General features: G+C 41.4%; 1 protein-coding gene across 2 annotated transcripts in view; it reads left to right on the top strand.

The window, feature by feature from the left end:
- The first annotated feature begins 422 nt into the window (after window positions 1–422).
- Window positions 423–24,834, top strand: part of USP54 (ubiquitin specific peptidase 54) — a 145,238-nt gene continuing 120,826 nt past the window's right edge. The window contains exon 1 of one of the 2 annotated variants that reach the window (XM_089680199.1): window positions 423–885. The gene's annotated coding sequence lies outside the window, so the exon portion shown is untranslated. The remainder of the gene's footprint in view (window positions 886–24,834) is intronic. The other variant, XM_089680198.1, reaches the window with a different exon arrangement.

Genomic DNA, 24,834 nt, shown 5'->3' on the forward strand with positions numbered 1-24,834 from the left:
TAGGGGGCCCCATGAAGTGCCCCTGGTACCTTTCATAGGCTTTTTTGGGTGTGGTTTGAGTGTGGGCTAGGACACAGGGGCCCCATGATCCCCTATTGCCCGGGGACCCCATGAGTTGTCAGTCCACCCCTGTGGTAGCCTGTATAGGCCTTCAATGACCAGCATTTAGCGCGCAAGCCACAGAGCGCAGGGGCCCGGAGCGCGCAAGCCACAGAGCGCAGGGGCCCATGGAGTGAAAGGATCAGGTGGGCAATATCCTCGGAGCAGAGCCCACTTCCATGTAACATGTGGAGCAGTGGCCATGTAACTCCCAGGGCGCCCTGTGCTCCCAGCTCAGCCCATTCCTATACCTCCATTGAGTGCTCCCTCCTTCCCTGGCAGCACAGCCTCTTTGTACTGTGGAGCTCCTAGTCAGCTGTCCCCTCAGTATCGCCCATTCCCCTTCCAGTCGGAGCGGTCCCCCCACCGTGCACTGAATGGACAGGACCCAGTGAGCTCCGTCCTCCTCATAGCTCCCATGATCAGGTCCTCCCAGCCCGCCGCACTCAGCACTGGGCTGCCTTTCCAGTCATTATTCCGGGCTGAGCTCTCCAGCAAAGGAAGACACCGCCGAGGAGGAGATTGCAGCAGCCGAATCCCGAGCAGCTCCTTTAAGGAAAACAATGACCTGTGTGTGGGAGGAGGGGCCGCATCCTGAGAATCAGGTGCATGTCTGAAGGGATGATGTCATCTCTGTAACGAGAGCTGCCCGGGAGGGAAGAGACGGAGCGGACGGATGCAGAGGAGGCAGAGATTGTCCTGATTGCTGCCCTGCAGATGGGAGGATGAGCGGAGTACGGAGAGCAGTGTGAGTACCGAGGCCGCCCTGGACACCGGAGGATGAAGGTGACACACGGCTGAGGAGACAACTTCACAACTGAGGGAGGGAGAGCGAGCGGGCGGAGGATACACACCACACCGTCCACTGCACACACCGTCCATGGCCTGCTCCCCTCACACGCCGGCCTGCTCCTCACTACTCCCCATCACATACATGGCAGGTCCTGGCTTCTAGGCGGGCTCAGCTCCTACCTACACCACTCAGGACTTTCCTGGGTACACAGGCCCCACAGGCCTCCCTCTGCACCCACCATGGCTAGTGACCGGGGGGGAATGGGGGTGGGTCACTGCTGGGATGGAGGGCTCTGTATCGTCTTCTATGTAAACATTGTACACGGAATGCATTCACACAACCCTGTGGCCCTGTTCACACATACAGACCTCACCTGCATTCTATCACACTGGAAGAACGTAGCTCACCTCACAGACACATAGGGGCCCTATGTTCACACCACAAACTGTGCGTACGCATGCAGTCACTTCCATTTAATGCACACATTTACATGCATTTGTGGTGCATTTTTCTTTGCATTTCCTTTTGAGGTCGCTTCTGTCATTTTTTTTTTTTTGCTTTTATATGCATTGCGTTCCTTGTGCGTTTACACACATTTGCGCACATTTCTGTGCATTAGATGTGTGGAAAAATACAGCTTGCTGTACTTTTTTTTTTTTGCTGCACTTCAATGGTGTAAACTGCGCCCCTAGGATAACCTGGATTTTGGGACTGTCTATGCCAGTGCTCTCCAAACCCTGGCCTGAGGGCCGGATGCGGCCCTTCGCTTGCTTTTATTCATTCCACTCAATGACATAAACAATTGGAAATTTGTGTTCCCACTAGCACCAGCGGTGGGTCGCCATTCGTCCCCTCTGACCCCAGCGGTGGGTCGCCATTCGTCCCCTCTGACCCCAGCGGTGGGTCGCCATTCGTCCCCTCTGACCCCAGCGGTGGGTCGCCATTCGTCCCCTCTGACCCCAGCCGGGGCCCCCTCTGAGGTATGAAACACAGTGCACTGGCCTCTTGTTTAGAAAGTTTGGAGACCCCCTTGTCTATGCAGTTGGAATGCAGTAAAAAAATGCATCGTACTGCATCTGGTGTGAACGGGCCCATAGAAAACAAATGTTCATACTACAACACTGGTGTCATGTGCAGTGTGCCGAATTATAATTGTACATGTATGCATTTTAACACAGCGCATGTAAATACACATCACCTCAATGCCAAATCTATTGAGGGGAAAAAAAAGCTTTTTAGGCTGCTTTCACACTGATCTGTTTTTCTTCCCCTTTTCTTTAAAAAAAAACAAGTGTGACCATGTATTCCTATGGAACTCTTCACACTGCTCTGTTGCGGGTCCGGTGCATTTTTAAAATCCTATTTGCTACATTTTTTGTGCAGGTTTGCTATGCGAAAAAAAAATGCGCCTCCCCATTGAAATCTATGGAAAACACATCAAAAGCACATTATGTTGCGTTTTTGGTGCAATGTTTTTTTTTTTTTGGTCACATGCCCTGTAAAAAAAAAAGCAAATGCATTTTTGCCATGGATCAGTGTGAAAGTAGCCTTGTTATATAAGGGCCCCTGGCAATGTTTGTTCTGTGCATTAAAATGCTACACATATGCATTTTAACACAGCAGAACACATATAGACGCATGTCAATGCAACACAAGTCTGTTGGGGGAAAATGCTTTTTATTATTTTGTCCCATACAAGGACCCAAACAGGAAAAGGATGTCAAGTCAGAAGAAACAACATGCAAAATGTATAGCAATTTAAAGGATAAGTTCACCTTTTGCAACTCCTATTCAGGGTGTAACATGTTACTGTTGCAGTGGCCCCCGTTGTTACAGCGAGCCGGGGATCCTCTCCCTGCACCCACTGTCATAATTTAAGAAAAAAAAAAATGAGGCTGTGCAGGGCTCCGCCCACATGGCCACAGAGTTCTGGGAATGAGAAAACTACAACTACCGTTGGCCTTAGCCGCTGTCGGCTTGTATTTCTTAATGAATTACTAGGGTGCTCATGGGGCGCTTTAGGTAGTTCCTGTCATTCAGTAACTGCCTGGTTGTATGATGTACGAGCAGACAGGTACACTGACAGTCTTCAGGAGCCTCACATTGCACCCACAATCTGCTGATCACAGGTGCAATGCTTTGCAGGCTCCTGGTAAAAAAAAAAAATATATATATATATATGATGTACATTTTTTCTTTTTTTTTTAACCTGAAAATGTTTTCACTTATTTTTATTATTTTTTATTTTTTTTATAAAAAGTGAACTTTTAACACACACACAAAAACACTTTTAATGGTTAGTAAGGGCCTGTTCACAAATAAATGTGTTCAGCTTTATCAAAATGCATGAAAAATGGACGTATGCATTTGTGTTGATGTGTCTTACCACACGTTGACTTTTGTTTTTCTACTCGTTAAATCACTCTGGGTCCTTAAATAATAATAAAGCTTTTTTTCTCAATAGATTTGCACTGCGTTGATGTGCATTTACATGCATTTATGTGTGTTGCATTAAAACGCATACATGTAGCATTTTAATGCACTGCACACGACACTGGTGTTGTGGTGTGGACAGTACACACAGAAAGCAATTGTTTTCTATGGGCCTATTCACACCAGATGCAGTGTGATGCATTTTTGACTGCACTTCAACTGCATAGACCACAGATGTCAAAATGTGTCCCTCCAGCTGTCAAGGAGCTACAAGTCCCATCATGTTTATGCCCTTGGAAGTCATGCTTGTAACTTTCAGCTCATGGGATTTGTAGTTCCGCAACAGCTGGAGGGCTGCAGGTTGATACCCCTGGCATGGACAGTCCAATATCCAGGTTATGGTGTGAACTGGACACCCAGAAAACAATTGTTTTCTATGTGCCCATGGCACAACCTGCATTTTTCGAGTGATCTGACGTATTTATGAACAGGATATAAACACACATATCAGTGCACATAATAATGCGCATCAGCACACGTCAGTGGAAGGCAATGCACATCTATTTTTCAAACATTTTTATGCGATTTAATGCATGTTTATGTGTGAACAAGCCCTTCGTGTAAACTGTGTCAGAAGCTGTTATCATTTAGGCTGCCCACACTCACACTGTTCAACCTAATTGGACAATCTTTTAGGCTAGTCATAAGCTTTACAATCTGATTGTGCCATCTACTTTACCAAAACTATGCAATATGTGGACAACATAAAAATCTAGTGGTATCCAATCAGACAGGCCATTCATAGTTGATGGTAGATCTAAAGGAGATTGTACAATCAGATTGGATAGTGTATGGTCAGCCTTAGGCATCTAGCACCTGTGCATACAATCCCATTGCTGTCTTGAGCCCAGGAGGCACAGGTGCAACCTGTTAAAGTCTACAACAGGCTGAAATTTGCCGCATCTGGATGCTGTACTGAGTGGTACTTATGGTATGACTGCATGTGTTCTTGGATGTATGCCAGGTATCCTGCATCTCTGAATACATAGGGCCCTAAATGCCCTATAAACGCAGAGCAGTGCTTGGTATAATGTCCAGCTGCAGCGTGGTTCAGCCTGTTCTAGACTTTGCAATGGGGTGAATGCTTCACCTGTGGCCACACAAAAACCCTCCAGAATTGGACACAACATGGGCTAGATTCCTCAGTGCAAAGGCCTTCCTGATTTACCATGAACTGAATTTTTTTTGGGGGGGTTTATATTCATATTACATTATTTTTGGTAACATTTAAGGAGACTGTACTGAAATTGTAAAATCAGATTGTATAGTGGCCAGATGAAGTCACTTACCTTGCGATTTGATTGAACAATCTCCTTTAAGGCTCATTTACACCGTATGCAGTCAATAACATTAATAGAGTACAAACAAACGTGCAAGAATAATGATTGCATCTCATTGAGCCTAGTTTATACCATTGCAGTGCTTTAATGTGCGATTAAAATATGTACAGCATGGTGTATTTTTTTGCATGCATAGAAATGCAACTCTAAAGAAAAAAAAATAGCATGTCAACAAATGCACTGTGGATGCATTGCAAAGTATGTAAATACACCTGCAGAACAATTCGCTAAATGCAGAGATTGCGTTGCAAACGAACCCGGAAAGTGGCCGTACAGTATTGTGCGAGTTGTGAGATCTAGATATAGTATAAGCAGTCCCAAACAAGTTATTCTTCATTGATTAAACATATTTGGTATTGATTGAAAATGTGATACATCAGAAATATTCTATTAAACAATCTTCTAGATTGTAAGCTCGAAAGAGCAGGGCCCTTGACCCCCTCGTGTATTGTTTTGTTACTGTATTGTCTCATGTTCTGTCCCCCACTATAATGTACAGTGCTGAGCAAACCTTTTAGCGCTATATAAATACTGTATAATAATAATAATTTAATCACTCTGTCTGACACGCAGATATTTGATCGATTAGAAACAATCAATAAAATTCCGCTACAGCCTATCGCCTTGCCATTGTTGAAATGATTCAAAAGCTTACTATGATTATCTGTGGTTTTTAATTGTTATTTAGTTCAATCACTTGACATTGAATGATTGATTTAATGATGATATCAGTGCGTGTTGTATAGCCAGCATTACATTAGAGAGAAAACCCTTAACTGCCAGGGTCTACCTAACCATATATACTGAATTGGTTACAGAGTCCTTTTCACTTTGCAGTTCTGGGTAAATCATAAGATTGTCCGATCAGATGGGCAGAACATGAATTTAGATGCAGTAAGTGTGATGTCTATCTGCATGACTATAAATTAAACAGACTGTTTTGGGGACTCTTCCAACTATGTAGTTGTGGCTAGACCTTAACGCCAGCCATCTGCATATATGTGGCAGCTCAGTAGTGGGCTTTAACACAGAACTGCCACATAAGCGTATAGCTGGGATCTGTTTGTGCTGGAAGTGAGCTCACTTGGCACTCCCAGCACAGTGACTGAGCTGTCACCAACAGCTCTGTGTCACTAATTACAATTGCAAGTTGGTGTGGCGGGCTCCTGATTATGTGATCATAGTGGCAGCCAGTCATAGTGATCAAGTGACCAGGAAGGCCCTGTAACAATTTAACAATAGAATGCGCACTTTCTGCTTTTGACAGCCCATTAATTTCAGTTGGTTGCTATATGCATGCGAACATGCAAAAAGTAGTGCAGGTGTTACTATTTCAGAAATCACGCTGCACCAAACAGTATGGCATAAGCGCTTGCTAGCTGTGTTTGAGGTGCCAATAACATATAATGGCACTCGCGCACATCTAGAGCAGCACGCTGTCATGTGGTGTGGGAAACATGCCTTTCCCACACTGTGTTCTGGTGTAAACAGACGCTAAAACTTTTTAAAGGGCAGTAATGGCTGATAGCTGTAAGGGTTTAAGGAACTTTTAGTCAGATGTGCAAAAAATAAAGTACAGTAAAGCTGGGTATACACTAATAGCATTTATTTTGAATTTTTTTTGTTTTAGGAACACATGCATTGATGAGAGTTCTGTGCAGTAGTATAGAAACATTTTTTTTAACAATTTTCTAACTTTTTGTATGTGGTTTTCGTTCAGTAAGATTCATTCATTCCAAAATTGAATGTTAAAAGCACACAAAATTTTCAAGGATATGTGGACGACATTCGTCAAGTCACTGAGATGTACTGCAAATTTCCTTATGAGCATATGAATGTTAGTGTTATGGCCTGCTTTAGTTTGGATGCTTTTACCTTCTATAGGTTTCTGTACCCAACAGGTCTTTAAGGGGCAGAATAAAATTGTTGCTTCTGTCACAAAAGTTGAATGGGGTGGTGGGGTCCTGGCAACATCTCCTCAAAGAGTGTGCTCAAAAGCTTCACAGTGCCCAAAAAATCATGAACACATATGTTTTCTCCAATATACACATACAGTGATTTTTAGTAAAGCAATGGGAAAGTACAATTTGTAATTACTTGTAGCAGCCAATCAGAAGCCATCAGAGTGCTAGTTGTTATGGGTAAATGCAGTTTGCACATCACTGTTTTTTTTTTCTCAGTTAGGTTCTTTGTAAGCTTACATGATTTCAGTTGGTTCTACCAAGAGAAAAAAAAACAGCAATCTTGACTCAGAGCTGTGCCCTCAATAGCCATGGGGCTGGCAGTGGTTGCTATCTTAACTGCATTTGTTGCTATGCCAATCAGATCATCATTGTGCTTGGTGTTGCTTTATTAAACAAGCCTGTTGTGTTTGTATTGCATTTACATTATATCAGACTACAGCGTGATTTGGGGAAGGACTCCTTACATATACTGTATACATACATATGGGAGGTAGACAACCGACTATCAAGAGGTTTTACTTGGACTAAAAGACATGATTTTGTGACTGGTGGTACTGAGCAATATTTTTCTCCTTTTTTGTTTTTTTAATTTAAAGCCCATTATTTCTGTTTTTCTCAGTGACACTGAAGCTTGAGCACCATCATGTCTTTTTGCACAGTTGTCACTGATCTCTAGAGAACTGCTTTTAACTCTTTTAAGGGTGTTTGACATTTAATTGCTCCTTTAGGTTAGCCTGTGCGGCCTTGCACACATCAGTGTTTACAGGTGTATTAGAAGAGGAGAGTTTAGAGGCTGAAAAAAATACCCATCACTGGGACATTCAGGGAAGAAACCGCTTGACTAGACTAAATGCTGAGCTTGTTTAGTGCTTGAGTGTTCATTAATTTCAGTGGCCAGAGTAAAATAACATTCTGGCCAATGGAATGAATGAACGCCCTCATTTTTAACGCGCCTAAACACGCTTGCAAAACTTCCAGGAGAAAGGGCATTCAGAGGAGCTGGGCAAATTCTTAGTGTGCATGAGGCCTTATACACACACCCTGAACTCTCCAACATTGCTGCCTTGAGGTGATGGAAAAGGTACATGATATTAGGCATGTATTTTTGAATTGCTGTGAACATTTATCATTGCAGCAAAGCCAGTTGCAAATTCCCCACTCCTATAATGGGCCTCCAGCTATTAAAGTGTCTAACGCAATAACTGTCTGTTGTCCATGGCAGCATGTTACCATAGCAGTATTGTGCGCAGTGTCTTGGGTAAATATATAGTTATACTTACTATGTACAGTTAGGTGTTGCTTTGGTTCTGATCTGCCAGTTCACCTAAAAGCTCATGTCCTTGCTCTTAGCTTGCATTCTAATGCAGTGAATGGTTCACCTATATGCATGGTGGTATGATCTGTTCCCCTAATGTGTGAATGTTTGCTTTCAGATAGTGAAGTCCTGGGAAGCCTTGTGGAGAAGATGTATTACGCCTGTATGTGTTTTGTGCACTGGGTGATTTGGTTTTTTAACCACCTACTTTTCATTTAAAGGCAATCACTCACACCTTCACTTCTCAATCCATGCTAATAGCCAGCGGTAAAGGAATATCCACTGGTAATAGTAATCTGGCCACCACTGCAACTGCCGCAGCCTGATTACCCAAGCACTGACTGCATGTGATAGGATGCAGTTGATTTTTTTTTTTTGGCTAATTATTTGCCAACCAGCTCAGTCCATTTTTAAATTGATGATTGTCAAACCAGGTGGTGCTTGCAGGGATACCCAAGAATGGAATTTTCTGCCAATTCAGCTAGAACTACAGGCCCAAAGTTCAAGCCATCTACAGGTAGGCTACAAGTTCAGGCAATGCAGATGACAGTAGGTCAGTGGTGCCTGATTCAGTGGTTCCAATATTCTCCATGGCATTTTTAACAGCGGTGAGGAAAGGATGCCAGATCAAGCCCGCAATCCCAGCACCTAGCTGTCAAACCTTTGATACATGTGGGGAGGCCACAAAGGAAGACCAAACCCATACCGATGCTGTAGCCCAGGTGCCAGGATGCTATTTCCAGTTACCATGGCGACCTGGCGCCTTGGATTTGTTGAGCCCTGATGTTCTATCACCTCCTCACCACCTGTTTTAACCCTTACAACCCTCGCCACTGTGCCACAGCCATGTACATTGCACGTTTGTGGGATGGTCCCATTCTTGTCTGCATTTTTTTGCACTGCACATCACTGCTGATCTTTAATATGAACAAGGCATGTAGAAAACAGTTGTTTTCTATGTGCCCTAGAGGTGATCTGTGTTGTTAGTGTGAATGAGCCCTCTTGTTAAGAGCAGATTACTTGTTTTTAGTTGCTATGGATAACGCCTTGGTAGTGTTCTAGATATAAAGCTGCTGTTTGGATAAGAAACTTTTTTTTTTTTTTCCTACATCATCATAAAATATAGTAAGTTATTGGCTCTTCAGTGTTTGCTTCATGTATGTCAGCTTGCCTATTAAAGAGACCGTGTCAGCTTGTCCATTCAGGGAAAAGTGACCAGGTCTCCTTAAAACCCACTTCACAGTTATATTTACCTTCAGTGCTCCCCCTGCTGCTTCTCCTTTATCCCAGCTTATCCTACTGTTTCTAGGTATAGGGGTGCATGTGATCGCCTTCAATGATATAGTGCTCGGGCCTTGCAGACAGTCGCTAGACTTGACGTGACCGAGGGAGTGACATCATCACTCCTGTAAGGTCTGTATCTGGTATTTTGAAGTGGCTGGACTGGGGGAAGGGTTGGGTCTTGGAAGAGTGCTTTGAAAGTACTTTTAAAGAGAACCTGTCACTTTTCCCTGAATAGGCAAGGGGAAAAGGATCTTTATTACAGAGGGTTTTTCTTGTGGTACTTTTGCCGCATCTTAACTTTTTTTTTTTTTTCATTATCTTCCAATAAAGCCCTGTAAACATGTTGAGAATATTGGACAAATGATCGTCCTCTTTTATGATGGAATAAAAGTTTGGAAGTGATGTAATGTATTTGTATTTTTGGATGAAAACCGTACTGGTTAAATGAAAACTGTACAATCTGGTATCGTACGCAAAACATTTTCATGCTTGTCTCTTGGAATAATTTTGGACGATTGCTGTGTAGTAATGATCAGATTATCGTATGATTGCTTTGAAAGCGGCATTTTTTGTATGATTTTCTGATCGTTTGTGTGGGGGCTTGAGGATGTCATCCTCAAACCACATTTGGTTGTTTTAGCAGCAGAAAGAATTTGGTTTAGCTTTGCTTTCAACATTTGATGTTGGTCTATGTCAATGCTTATGGTGTGGCAGATGTCTCACAATTTAAGGAAGATATCTCAGAAGAAAATCTTAGATATTTGCAAACACAGGGAACCTTTCTGTGAAATCTCTTAGATATTGGTGGGATTGTTTATTGTTGTAATCATGCGATACCAGCAGATGAGCTCTGTAGATTCCAGAGCTAGATTCTAGGTAAAAAAAACTGCCTTCCAAAGTAAACATGAAAAAATTCCATAAGACAGATGACATTTTATTGTGGAAGCCTGGACTGAACAGACTGTTTAATGGAATGGGTTAAAAGGTCGCTGTGAAGGTGTTTTTACAGAAAATACATTTTTATACATACAAAGGACTATACACAGGAATTTGGACATACCCTTATTGTCAGCCTTATGGTGTGTTCATACATTTTAGACCGAACGTTCATATGATTATTCGTACAGACATTTGTATGAAACTTTTCAGTACATTTGATGACCTGCCAAATGTCTTTTGAAAGTACTTAAAATTTCCATGTGCTTTTAAGATTTGATTTTGAAAAGAATGTAATTTCACAAAGGAAATGCAGATTAAGCTTGGGTTAACACTATGAATTGCACAGGATGCACACCACGATTCAGTGCAATGCTATTTGAGCCCAAGTTGTGCATGCAGCAATTTTGGGAAAACACTGCAACCAGACCGCATGGTCATTTTGTACCATGTGATCCAATTCAAGCAAACGCCCTGCATTTGCAACCTGTGTTTGAGGTGTCGCGAAAGATTGCATTGACACTCGTCGCGGGAAATGTGCATGGAACGCTGGTTTCCTGCACTTCATCATACTGGAACTGAAGCTGAAAGGGCTCGTTCACACTTGACGTTTTTTCCAACTCTTGCCAAACGCCCCTATAGCGTTTGAGAAGCGTTGGTCAAACGCAGCATGCGCAGTGTAGCGATGGTTGCTAGGCGTTTGCCAAGCGTTAAAAACGCCCCACAAACGCCTATAATGAAGTTTGAATGGTGGTAATGCTCTGCCAACGCCCCGCAACCGCATCACAACCGCACCGCAAACTCCGGCCGGGCGTTTGCGGAGCGGCACCATAGACTTAAATAGGAGGCTTCAACTCCTCCTGACTCGACCAGAGGCGTCCATTTTGCCATGACGCTAAGGCTCCTGTTTGTACGGTAAAAACGCTTCCCAAACGCCTGTCTGCCATTTGCTAACAAGGCTAGTGTGAACGTAGCCTTAGAATTTTATTTGTTAGAAAAAAAAATCTATTTAGCTGCTTAGAATTTTTCTCGCCTTGACCCCACTAATAAGAAAAAGGAACAAACTTTCTTAATATAAAACTATTTTGACCGACATTTTACTAGTATGGCCAGTTTAGAGATGAATTGCTATCCAGTTTTTTTTATGCTGGTGCTATATATCTTGTGGGAAGCATTCAAGGAAGTTTGTCAGCAGGATGTCTCAGTGGTAGCCAAAGCACCCCATCCCCCCTCTCTTCTTAGAATTCCCCAGGCACCGCTGGAGTAAGGTTGGCATTGTTCTGCTCAATGGAAGTGTGATTGGTGAAGAGTTTCTTTTCCTACTTTCTGAACTTTCATTCTCTTGGGGTGGCATTGATTGTTTTCCCTTTGTCAGCCATGTGAGTTACTGGATTATTTTGTGTTTAGTACTCAGTGTTTCATTTACCTAATCTCAGATTGATTAACCCATTTAAAGAGCTATACTTGTCAAGTTTCACCAGCACTTCATGTATTGTGGCTGTCCAAAATGGTAGTTTCACTGCATTACTGAGACAATGACTTACCATAATGACTCTGCATGGGCACATATAGGCTTACTTGTAAGTCCCAGGCTTGAAGAATAGTTCTGGAAGCACTGGTTTAAGGCACTTGTCAATAGATAATCATTGCTTACCCCCTTCTGAAAATGCTTGTCATCTGGCTGCGATGCTGATGCTTTGGCTTCCAGTCTTTCTGGTTCAGTAACTTGGAAAAAGTATAGAAATAAACATTTCTGAGATAGTCAGGTAAGTATCACTTTCACAGGGAGAGAAGATTTGAATTAACTTTGCTATATTCATATAAATGCTAGTTACCTGGTTGTGTCTTGACTTAGTATTCTTAATGGATATCTGAGCCTTAGAACAAAAATTTTGCAGCTTATCGGTACTTAGATGTGATGGCTACATTGTTTGTTTTTTTTTTTTTTTTTTTTTTTTTTTAATTTATGGATCAGTTTATTTTCTGCAAGTACAAAAAATTCCTGTTTATTATGCCAGAAATCCAGTGTGTGTGTGTAACTGAATTCTCAAACAAGTCTCATGTTATGAGCTAACTACCAAGTAATACACCTCTATGTAATGACAATGAGGAGTAAAGTACGTGTCTGTAGTCCAGATTGGTAGAGCTGCCACAGGTGACAAAGCTGCTGTCCATAGAAACAGGATAGTGAGTGAACATTGTCATGCTGGGACAGGAAGTGTGTTACTGGCAGGATCGCCAGTTAAAAACAAAAGCCTGAAAAAGGAAACTAAAGCGGCAACCACATCTAAGGCAGGCCATACATTATTCATTTTTTTTTTTCATTCAATTAGCAGCTTGAATGAAAAAAAAAAGTGCTGATTCCTCCATAACACACTCAACGCTGATTTGACCTTCCTGCATCACTGTTATGTTCAGCCAGCAGGGAGCCTTCCCCGCCAGTAGAATATAATGATCCATGTTACTGGCTATAGCCGACAGCACTGATTAACTGGGAAAAACCTGACAGACTGGTTTTACAAAAGTTGATCATTGACAAGTACAACCAGTTATCCTATACATGGATCACAATTCAGCAACTCCTGCCGAATTTAGGTCTGTGTGGCTGGGTTTAGGATTGGTTAGCTGCAATGTTCTGTAACTTTTTTGCTTTTTTATTTTTTTTTTTTTGATACCCTTTGATGTGTTCACTATTACAGAAGTCCTCAGCTATTAGGGCACCTGCTCCACCAGTCTGGGAATTTGAAATCCCCACTGCTCTTCTCTGTCCTGCGCTGAAAGGGCGGATCATGATGAATCTGATTAGTTAGTGCTGTTCATCATAAGTCATCGTGACAGCCATGGAGCTGAAGCTCTGAGAATGAAAGCTCAGCAATGACAACCTACATAATCATTTCATGACAGGTTTTCCTTAAGGTTACATTAACACCACTGTCTTTTTTTTTTTTTTTTTTTTTTTTTGTGCAGTCCCTTTTAGATATGATTTACATGTGTCATTCCAACTCTTAGAAGATGCTCTATGATCAAAAATACAGCAAGTGGGATTTTTTTTTCATGCAGAGCTTTAAATGTACCCTATTGAGAGTGGGGTGGCATCTTCTTGAAGTTTGCTGTTGCAAGCTTTCAGTTTACTAAAAGCAACCGTTCAGACATAATCTCCCTAAAAGCGGTATTAAACCCAAAACCTAAAATATATTGCAGCTTACCAATCATTAGTGGTGTCTGCATTAGTTTTCATTTCTTTTTTCCTAAGAGACCTCTCCGGATGAATGAACATAGGAGTCATAACAGACAGTGGCATTGTTAGTCTGGAGGGAGAGCAATGTTAGATGGACTAGCAGATTTAAAACAGAAACTTAGGCTGGCCATACATTATTCATTTTTCCGTTGGATTTACCAAAACCATATAATATGAGGGCAAACCTAAACTCTTTCAATTTATATGCAATCAGGGAGACCCTTGCACTACATAGTTGAAGGTAAATCTGAAGGAAATTGAACAAAATTGTACAATGTATGGCCAGCTTAATTGAAGCCAAACTGCAGCTCACGCTTTATAATCAGTTGCAGCAAACAGTTGTTTTCCTTTTTGGATAAAAGTTTTACATGAATAAATAAAAGCTGATCATTTTAATCACTCCTGCCAGTGTTAAATTGTCTGTCTCATCCATGTAAGTTGATGCATTCTGCTGGAGATCTTGAGTGTTGGAAAAGCAGTCTTACTGGCTGGATCACCAGATAAAAATGGTAGAAAGAAAGTCTAAACAAGAAAAAGAATGAAGCCACATCATCTAAGAATTGGTTAGCCACCATATAATGTTTGATTTTGGGTTTAATACTGCCTTAACCACTTGCCCTCCTGAGGATTTACCCCTTTCCTGACCAGGCCTATTTTTTTTTTTGCTATTTGGCGCTGCACAATTTCAACTGGTAATTGTGCGGTCATGCAATGCTGTACCCAAACAAAATTTACGTCCTTTTTTCACACAAATAGAGCTTCCTTTAGGTGGTATTTTATCACCTGTGCGCTGTTTAGTTTTTGCGCTATAAACAAAAAAAGACCGAAAATTTTGAAAAAATACTATTTTTTACTTTTGGCTATATAAAATATATAGTAAACACAAAGTTAGTCATAAATTTAGGCCAAAATGTTTTCTGCTACATGTTTTTGATAAAAAAAAAAATCCAAAGAAGTGTATTTTGATTGCTTTGTGTGAAAGTTATAGCATCTACAAACTATGGTATAGATTATGCAATTTACGTTATTTTTTGCTATACAGCGCTGCACTAGTTTAACTGACAATTGCACGGTCATGCAATGCTGTTCATAAATGACGTTTTATGTCCTTTTTTTTTTTTCCCACACAAATAGAGCTTTCTGTCAGTGGTATTTGGTCAACTGTGTGCTTTTTATTTTTAGCACTATAAATAAAAAGACTGAAAATTTTGAGAAAAAAAAATATTTTCTCTTTTTTTTGTCATAGATATCCAAAAAACTCAAATTTCATCATAAATTTAGGCCAAATTGTATTCTGCTACATGTTTTTGGTAAAAAAATTCCCAATAAGTGTATATTGATTGCTTTGTGTGAAAGTTATAGCTTCTGCAAACTATAATACCAGGACAGTGCAAACGCCCCCAAATGATCCCTTTTCGGATAGCAGACACCCTAAGCTATTTGCTGAAAGGCATATTGAGTCCATGGAAGATTTATTTTTTTCAACAAGTTTTTGGAAAATGACAAAAATAAATTTATCTATATCTATATCTATATATATATATATATATATATATATTTATTTATTTTTTTTTTTACTCAAAGTTGTCACTTAAATGATATATTGCTCGCACAAGCCACATACAGGAGCCTGAAATCCAATGACCGCTGTGAAAGCCTGAAGGTGTGTAACTTCCTCATTTCACTTCCTCACTACCTATCACAGTTTTGTAGGCCCTAAGATGCCAGGATAGCTCCAACCCCCCCCCCCCATGACCACTTTTTGGAAAATAGACACCCTGAGGAATTTAAAAAGAGGCATGGTGAGTATTTTGCAGATCTCACTTTTTCTCACAAGGTTTTGAAATCTAAAAAACGAAAAGAAAAAATATGATTTTCTTTCCTTATTTTCCAAAAACTTGTGGCAACAAACGAGATCTGCAAAATACTCAACATGCTTCTTATCAAATTCATTGGGGTGTCCCCTTTTGTTGTTGGGTTTGGTGCTATCCTTGCATTTCAGGGCTTCCGAAACTGATAGGTAGACAGGAAGTGTAATGAGGAAATAAAGCCCTTTAGAAGCTGAAGGTGCTTATTGGAGTTTGGGGTCCTGTACTTGGCTAGACTGCCAAAACGTCACTCACATGTGGTATCCGCATACTTGGGAGAAGTAGCAGAATTTATTTTGGGGTAGTAATTCCACATATACCCATGGCATGTGTGAGCAATAAAGCATTTAAGTGACTATTTTGTGTTTTTTAAAAAAAACTAACTTTTTTTTTTTTTTTCATTTTTCCAAAAATTTGTGGTAAAAAAAAAATTCTTCTATTGACTCAACATGCCTCTCAGCAAATAGTTTGGGGTGTCTACTTTCCAAAAAAGGGTTCGTTTTGGGGGGTGGGGGCATTTTATGCCCAGCATTAGAAGCTTATGCGACACATCATTAACTCTTCTAATCACCTGAAGACCAAGATGTTTCTGACACTTTGCTCACATAAAAAAAAAATCAGTAGTTTTTGCAAGGAAATTACTTTGAAACCCTAAATATATGTATATATTTTTAAAGCAGACACCCTAGTGAATAAAATGGGGGGTGCTGCAATTTTTTATGTCACATAGTACTCACGCAGCGATTTTTCAAACGCAATTTTTTTTTTAGAAATATATTTATCTACTTTTTCATGCACAAAAACACAATATATTGGCCAATTGTTTGCTAGAATATAACATATGATGGTATGCCGAGTAAATGGATACCAAACATGACATGCTTTAAAACTGCACATGCCTCGTGCAATGGCGGCAAACTGCATACATTTTTAATATCTATAGACAACTTTTTAAAAGCCTTTACAAGCTACCATTTTAGATTTACAGAAGAGGTCTAGTACTAGAAATACTGCCGTTAATCTGACGTTCGCGGTGATACCTCACATGCATGGTGCAACCGCCGTTTACATACTGTCACGGGGGGGGGGGTTTCGAGGGGGCTTTTTTTTTTTTTGTTTTTTTTTTATTTTTACACTGTTCCTTTCATTTTTTTTTTTTTCTTCAATGGGCATTGTCATATTCTTTTTTGAGAGATCTGGGGTCTATCTGACTCTAGATATCTCCTCTGCCCTTACATTATCTAATCTTGCCAAGATTGGTGTGATTCGATGCTTTCCCAATTTACAAATGGTTCTGTTTATATCATGGGAAACTGAAGTGATGAAATGCTCGCAGCTTCCGATTTCTTAGACTATAGTGATGATTGGCACCATTCCGGTCTTCAATCGCCTCTATGGTCAGCTGACAGACACATCGGCTGCATTCTCAGGTTCCCCCCGATGGCACGGGACTGCCCGAGACGGCCATGGAAGGCAGTGGGAGAAGGTGGGCATCTTCTCCCGCTGCTTTTAAAAGCAATCCTGCGGCTGAAAAAAAGGATACCAGGGTGATTATAAGCTCCAATGAGCAGGGCCCTCCTATCCCTCTTGTATTGAACTGTATTGTCTCTCGTTATATTGTAAAGCGCTGAGCAAACTGTTGGCGCTATATAAATCCTGTATAATAATAATGATCCCTACAGCTGCAGGCATCATCCTGGTATAACCACTCAAAGTCCAGTGATGTACCAGTAAGTTGCTGGTCCTTGTTGGGTGTATAATGCTATGTTCTTTTTTTTTTTCTTCTCTTTTTCTTTAATGCAGCCTGTGGGCTGAATAGGGGGAAAAAAAGAGAAGAAATCTCTGCCAGAAAAAGTGTGTGGTATGCCCACCATTAGAATATACCTCCCTGCATCCACCCACTTCTAATGGTGGGCACACATGAAATGTTCCAAAAAATATTATAAAATATATATGCTGAAGCATAGGGGCCATCCACCCACTGGCCACCCCAGGCCCCCATGCTTCGGCATATATGCTCACCTTTTCTTTTTTTTTTTTTTTTTTTTTTTTTTTTTAAACTGCGGATGAAAAATCTCATCCAACAGCACTGCACACACCTACTTATTCATATTCTGAGAGCAAGACCTTGTTGCTGTCAGAATAAACAAGTTGGTGCTCCAGCTGAATGACATCCTCATTTCCCAAGCAGGCTTTTTCCCCCTTTCTAAGATGAGTATTTACAAGCCGTTGGGGGAAGCTCTGGCTATTAGGTTGAACTATCTTGTCGCTGCTCCCTATTTAGTCTGGGCATCTGGGGGGCTCCACTTGACTATATTTTCCCTCATAAATCTTATATGTATAGCTTGTTGCCCTCTCACAATTTTTATACATCTTGACCCCATACTTGGCACGCTTGCTGGGGAGAAATTGTTCGAATGCAAGGCGGCCAGAAAAATTAATGAGGGACTCATCAACACAGATGTTTTTCTGGGGAGTATAGACATCTGCAAATTTTTGGTTAAGGTGATTTACAAGGGGCTGAATTTTGTGGAACCGGTCAAATTCAGGGTCACCCCAAGGACGATAGTGTGTTGTCATTGAAATGCATAAAACACATTACACATTATACTTTTATATCTATGCCTGGCCATGGCAGCAGAGAACACGGCATATGATGAATCGGGTCTGTGGACCAATTCAACTGCAATTCATTTTTTTTAGTAATGCCTATGTTGAGGGTTAAACTTTAAATTTGGAAACCGTAATGGGTTTCCATGCAAATGGTGTGGCAAGATTTGAATTTGGGTTGGCAGTGATAAACTGTTGTGCATATAAATTGCTTTTATCCACAATCAATGCATACAGATCTTCCGTCAAAAACAGCTCCAAAAAATCAAGGGGAGTAGTTAAATTTGCTGTTTCCACCTGAATTCTGGGTTGGGCAGTGAATGGGGGAAGTACGGGTGCAGCAGAATTTGTGGGCTTCCAATCGGGATTTGCAAGCAAATCCGAAAGGATACTAGGGGCTCTACGGGCCTGTGTGCGAATTCTTGGTGGATGAAGGACACTATTTGTGCTCACCACATCACCAGCTTGTATTGCACCTATGGAACTCGCCACGTCACCAAGTGATACTGCAGTGCTGGTATGTGAAAGGCCAGGATATACTAGGCCGCTGGTGCTCGCCAGTTCACCAAACGGGGTCGGGGTACGCCTGATCTTAGCAGGGACCTCTTCTCCATCGTCTTAGCTGTCTGTCAGGGTGCCACTGCTGTCTACAGGTTGGTATTCTGAGGCTGATTGTGTCAGTGGGTCTTCCCCTTTGCTCTCATCTGACATGCTCAGAATCCTGTAGGCCTCTTCACTAGAGTACCTTTCCATTGACATTTTGGCCACTACATTTATAGGTACCTAGTGCGACTCGTGGGAAAAAGAGCACCTGGCTGTCAGGAACTGCTTGAACCGCTACAAAAACATTTACCGTCAAGTGCTAACAGAGATCAGGCCTGATTCTGCGAACACTGCTGTTTTGTGTGCAATGTATCAAGTGACAGTGACCTACTGACACTGCACTTGCTGGGGGAGAAGAGGGGGGTAAGTGTAGGGTCTAAACGCAGGTGCCAGGGCTGATCCCGCTAACGCTACTTTTCTGGAGACACTATACTAATGTGAACGCTGGTATAGCGCTGATCTGATCAAAGATATTGATCCGTTCAGACACTACACCCTGTTCCAAATTATTATGCAAATTATATTTTTCTCATTCACCTAAATAATTGATGTAAATAACAGTCAGCATAATTCTCATGTTATCAGCTATTGAGTACAATTCACATTTTATTGAACAAACCTCCTAATGATAACAGTTTTTTTAAACATAAACTTACAATGCACTGTTCCAAATTATTACGCACAGTAAGTTTCAAAACACTTTATAGGTTGTAAAGAACTGAAAATTGTCATTTGTTGTGTTTGTAGAATATTTACTGAAATCAAAAGCTATTTCAATCAAACTTTTAACAACATTTTAACTTTTTAAACATTTTAACAGGTCACGTTACATTTTAACATAGGACCCCTTTTGATAGCAGCTTCACAAGTCTTGCATCCATTGAACTTATGAGTTTTTGGACAGTTTCTGCTTGAATTTGTTTGCAAGATGTCAAAATAGCCTCCCAGAGGTGCTGTTTGGATGTAAACTGCCTCCCACCCTCATAGATCTTTTGCTTGAGGATGCTCCAAAGGTTCTCAATAGGATTGAGGTCATGGGAGGATGGAGGCCACACCATGACTTTCTCTCCTTTTTATCCCCATAGCAGCCATTGATGCAGAGGTATTCTTTGCAGCATGAGATGGTGCATTGTCATGCATGAAGGTGATTTTATTACGGAAAGCATAGTTCTTCCTTCTGTATCAGGGAAGAAAGTGGTCAGTCATAAACTCCACATACTTTGCAGAGGTCATCTTTACACCTTTGGGGACCCTAAAGGGGCCGACCAGCTCTGTTCCCATGATTCCGGCCCAAAACATGACTCCACCGCCTTGCTGACGTTGCAGCCTTGTTGGAACAGTGTGGCCGTCCACCAACCGTCCACTACTCCATCCATCTGGACCATCCAGGGTGGCACGGCACTCACCAGTTAACAGGACTGTTTGAAAATTAGTCTTCATGTATTTTTCTGCCTCATGCTGCCGTTTCTGCTTGTGAGCATTGGTTACTGGTGGCCGAATAGAAGGTTTATGCACAGTTGCAAGACTCTGGAGGACTCTACACCTTGATGTCCGTGGGACTCCAGAGGCACCAGCAGCTTCAAATATCTGTTTGCTGCTATGTAATGGTATTTTAGCAGCTGCTCTCTTGATCCGATGCATGGATCTGGCAGAAATCTTCCTCAATGTGCCTTTATCTGCACGAACCCGTCTGTGCTCTGAATCAGCCACAAATCTCTTAATAGTGCGATGATCACGCTTAATTTTTCGTGAAATATCTAATGTTTTCATACCTCGTCCAAGGCATTGAACTATTTCACTCTTTTCGGCAGCAGAGAGATCCTTTTTCTTCCCCATATTGCTTGAAAATGGTGCTCTGCTTAATAATGTGGAACATCCTCCTTTAGTAGTTTTTCCTTAAATTGGGCTCACCTGCCAATCTAATTATCACAGGTGTCCGAAATTGTTTTCAGTTATCAAAAGAGCCCTGACACACAATGCCATCCATGAGTTAAACTGAAAAACAAAATATTTAATCTTTGTGACACTTAAATAGAATTTGCATAATAATTTGGAACAGGGTATATACTAGCAATGGAGGTTTATTGTGAGCGTGTTCCTGGCAATTGAGGGGTTTAATGTGATTACTGGTGTACTGACGGGCAATCTGATGCTATCTGGGAGGGACGAGAAAACCGTGGGAACGCAAATCACGTGTATATATAGGGCAGCGCGAAAGGGGTTAAACATGTCCAGTAAATACATTTAAATCAAATTGTCATAAATTTAGGCTAACATTTATTCTGCGACATTTCTTTGCTAAAAACAATCCCAATACTTGTAAATGAATTGGTTTACGTGAAAGTTATAGCATTTACAAATCGCAGTATAGATACTGGATTTTTTTTTTTTCTATTAATAATGGCGGCGATCAGCGACTTATAGCAGGACTGTGGCGGGCAGTCTGACACTGGGGGGAACTGACTTGGTGTCACTGACATCCCCAGTGACACCAATACAGTGATAAGTGCTAAATAAAACACTGACACTGTACTAATGGCACTGGATAGGAAGGGTGCGGGTAGGCTGTGCATAGCCATCCAGAGCAGTGTGCCTGAGCTGACAGGGAGGGCGACTGTTAGTAAACAAAGCAGTCCTTCTCCCCGTTGGTGATCGTCAGTAATCACCGGGCGCTGGCAGGTAATCACTGGGTGGGACTGGTGATTGGCGGCCGCGAATGTAGCACGTGTACAATCCAAATGTACACGTTCTTGCTTTAAAAAGCCTGTGTGTATAAGTGAGTGCTGCAGCGACTGTCGGATGAAACCGAACAGAATCCGCAAGGGAGAATGTCACCAGCACACAGAGGATCACCAATATGGGTCCAAAAGCTTTAATGAACGATCACATAGTTACAGCAAGGCAACGTTTCGGAGTCTCACAGGACCCCTTCATCAGGCTTGATGAAACGGTGCCTTGCTGTAACTATGTGATCGTTCATTAAAATTTTGGACCCATATTGGTGATCCTCGGTGTGCTGGTGACATTCTCCCAGGTGCCGCAGGTAGGGCGCATGTGCGGCTCGCACGCACCCTCTACCCGGAACTGCAAAATCACGTGTGTGTATATATATGTGATTTTGTGCACCCGTGCCACCCTGTAGCAGTATTTCTGCTATAGGGCGGTTGGAAAGCGGTTAAGGAATTTTGTAACAGTTCAGGGCTTGATAAATTTGCTTTGATTCTAGGATTTTTGGGTTGTCTGCGCCCGGGGCAAGGCACCTTTTGGCCAACAAGTTTCAGGCGATGCAATTTACTGCGCTTCATGGCAAAGCCACAACATGTTTTAGGCGCCTTTGAAAATAATGGCACCTTACTTGCGGTTTACGGTCACAGCGATTCTGCCGCGATCCCCAAATTCCCAGGTGTGAATGGAGCCGCCCTGGTTCACACACATGCGATTCTAGATGAGTTTTCAAACTCAGATTTGCATGACAGGCTAGATATCTAGTATGTGTTCCTATTGTGGTGGTTCACATCGATGTGATCCACATGCATGGTGTTTTGAGTGCCATTGTTAAGAGTCTTGTGCGAGTTTGCAGCGGTGCATTCCAGACTTGTAAGTGATAATAGACTGGCATGTGGAGATAAATGTTCACATAGGATTTGCATTGAAGTCTATGGGAGGCGACTTTGCATTGGAATCTATGGAATACAGTGTGTGAATCCAGGCATCGGGATGCAATTTCTAGTCCCCATGGTGACCTGGTGCCTGAGATTTGTCAAGCCCCGACCTAGTTATATCTGACCTCCAGTATTTTCTAAACCATTGGCCAACATGCTGGCAGAGTAAAGGCACAATATTTATTATGTATGACTTCAAGGCTAAGTGCCTCCAACTGCCATTCCCATGTCCTGTTATCTTTTGCCATGTACTTTTTGTTTATATTGCTGGTGATGGTGCACAGTTAGCTTATGATTTGTACTCCTGACAAAGATCTTGAACTGAACGAAACATGTTGAGTTAGGGAATAATATTTTGGGCATGTTGTGAAACAGTGCTCTGTCTATCCCAGGAAGTAGGCACTAAGTTTTTTTTTTCTGCGGGGGGGGGGGGGGGCAGTTGATATTAGCCTCCGCATATATAGTGCTAGAAGACCATTACCCCCTTCCATTTAGCAGTAGCCTGCAGAGATCGAGAAAGTCTTCAGACAGGGACCTTTCTCTAGATATTGCCACTTTGCCACTTCTAGTAGTGGACTGACCTATATGCTCTGGAGAGAGATCATTTCCACTGTTTTTTGCTGGTTGGAACAAATAATGTTAGATTTGCACACACATTGAATTGTGTTGTGGATGGTGTATCGGCACCAAATAGAGGATTATAAATGATCGGTGGAGTAATTTCCACCCCTCATTATTGTGCTTACACCAAGTAGGAAATGATGCCATATTGGCCTTTTCCTTAACCTTGGTGTTTATTGCATCCAGAATGCTGGGCCCTTCTTCTACATTCCCTTGTTGAATATTGTTGATTTTGTTTGATCTCCATCCTTGGGTAATCATCCAGACAGGAATTCCACTATTTTCCAAAAGTCCTAATTAATAAAATTAGGTAATTTGTCTTTTCCACTGGCCCAAGGTGAGTGGGTATACGCACCCTCGTTCTTAGTTCAAGTAAGTGTACATGCTAGATCTGGAATCTTTAGTCCTCATGCACACTGGATGTTTTTACAGCTGCTGTTTTTGGCTTTTGGCACCTTTTTCTACGGCATGTTATCCTATGTGTCCATGCACACAGGCTGTAATCGGTGTTTTTTGGCTGGAAAAAACATGCAGAACGAGTGGGTTTCTAGAGGAGTTTTTTAGCTGTAAAAAAACACTCTAAGGTGGCAAATGGCGCTTTTGGACTTTTGAGCAAACAAATAATTTTATTTTTTGGTAAAAAACGCAGCTAAACACTAATGCAAAAATGCAGAAAAACTCGCGTTTTTAACGTGACTTTATACAGGTAACATTACAAGCGTTATTATAACGCCCCCTGTGCTTGGAGCTTTATATTTGAGTATATATTACAGGCAGTAGTGTTTAGAAACCCATGTTCAGTTAGCCTGACTTGGTGGTCAATCAAAGCACTCTCCCATAGAACAGGAAAGTGAAAGTTGCTTAGCTCAGACGTTAAGCTCAAGTAACACAATGAAACGTAATCTAATAAAAACAATGACTTTTTGATAATCAACAGGTCTGCTTTAATACATTTACAGTGTATGTATTTTATTACACCTCTATTTCTTTAGATGGTGATTCACTTGAATCTCTGTTCCTTGACGTTGTTCCTTTTGCTTGAAGTATTGGCCTGTTCCTCTGTTCCATTGATAATTTTTTTTTCTTTTTTTTTTTTTTTTTAACTAGAGGTAAACGTAACACTGACTACATAATGTGTAGGTGGCCATATCCAGATGGTAGTATGATGTAACTTGCAACACTGCCTTTTGGATCAGTTACAAAAAACAGCTATAGGTTTAAGAAATTACTGTGTTTCTCAGCTACAGGCCACATAATATTTTTCTGGCAAGGACGAATGGAAAATAAGTGCCGTCACACAGTCCGTTTACTAAGTGGTATGGATGTTGGGATTTAAAAATAGAATATGATAATATGGTCAGCAGTAATGTTCGTTTTTCCAAAATTTCTGGTCTGTAAACTAAACCACATGGAAAAATTCTGAACATGTAGTTAGTGCAAGATGGATGCCATCCTGTGATTTTATTTATTTTTATTTTTTCTCTTTTGGTTCTTGCTGATTTGTGCTAAATTGTTTGCCCAATTTTGTGTCACTTTAAAGTGGAATTAAACTCTCACTTAAAAAAAAAATGCTGATGGTGTTTTTGACAGAAGAGATCCTAGTGGGCTCTTCTGTCATAAATGCTTCTCCCTGCCTGTCAGTGGTAATGTACACTGTCTCTGCACATTTATGGCATCTCTCTGTGCTGTGATAAGGTGGCTCCTGTGCACATGAACAGGAGTGATATCATTACAGTCTGGACATTCAAGCAACCGAACCCAAAAGGTAAACTGGGAGAATATGGAAGCGCCCGTGACTAGCGCGAGAGCGCAGACATTGTGGAGATGGAGGTCTTCATTTGACAGGTAAGTCTACTATAATGTGCTAATAATGTTGTGCATACTAGATCACTATGGCCTAAAGCTCCCTGGGGCCCATTTATTAAAACAACAATAGCTGAGCTGAATTTCACTTTAAGTACTTATAAAAAAAATAATTCCTTTATAAATAGTAGCTCGAGTATGACTT

Source organism: Staurois parvus, unplaced genomic scaffold, assembly GCF_062004578.1.
Source record: "Staurois parvus isolate SC_StPar_1 unplaced genomic scaffold, SC_StPar_1.0 ptg000236l, whole genome shotgun sequence".
In the NCBI taxonomy this organism is placed as follows: Eukaryota; Metazoa; Chordata; class Amphibia; order Anura; family Ranidae; genus Staurois; species Staurois parvus.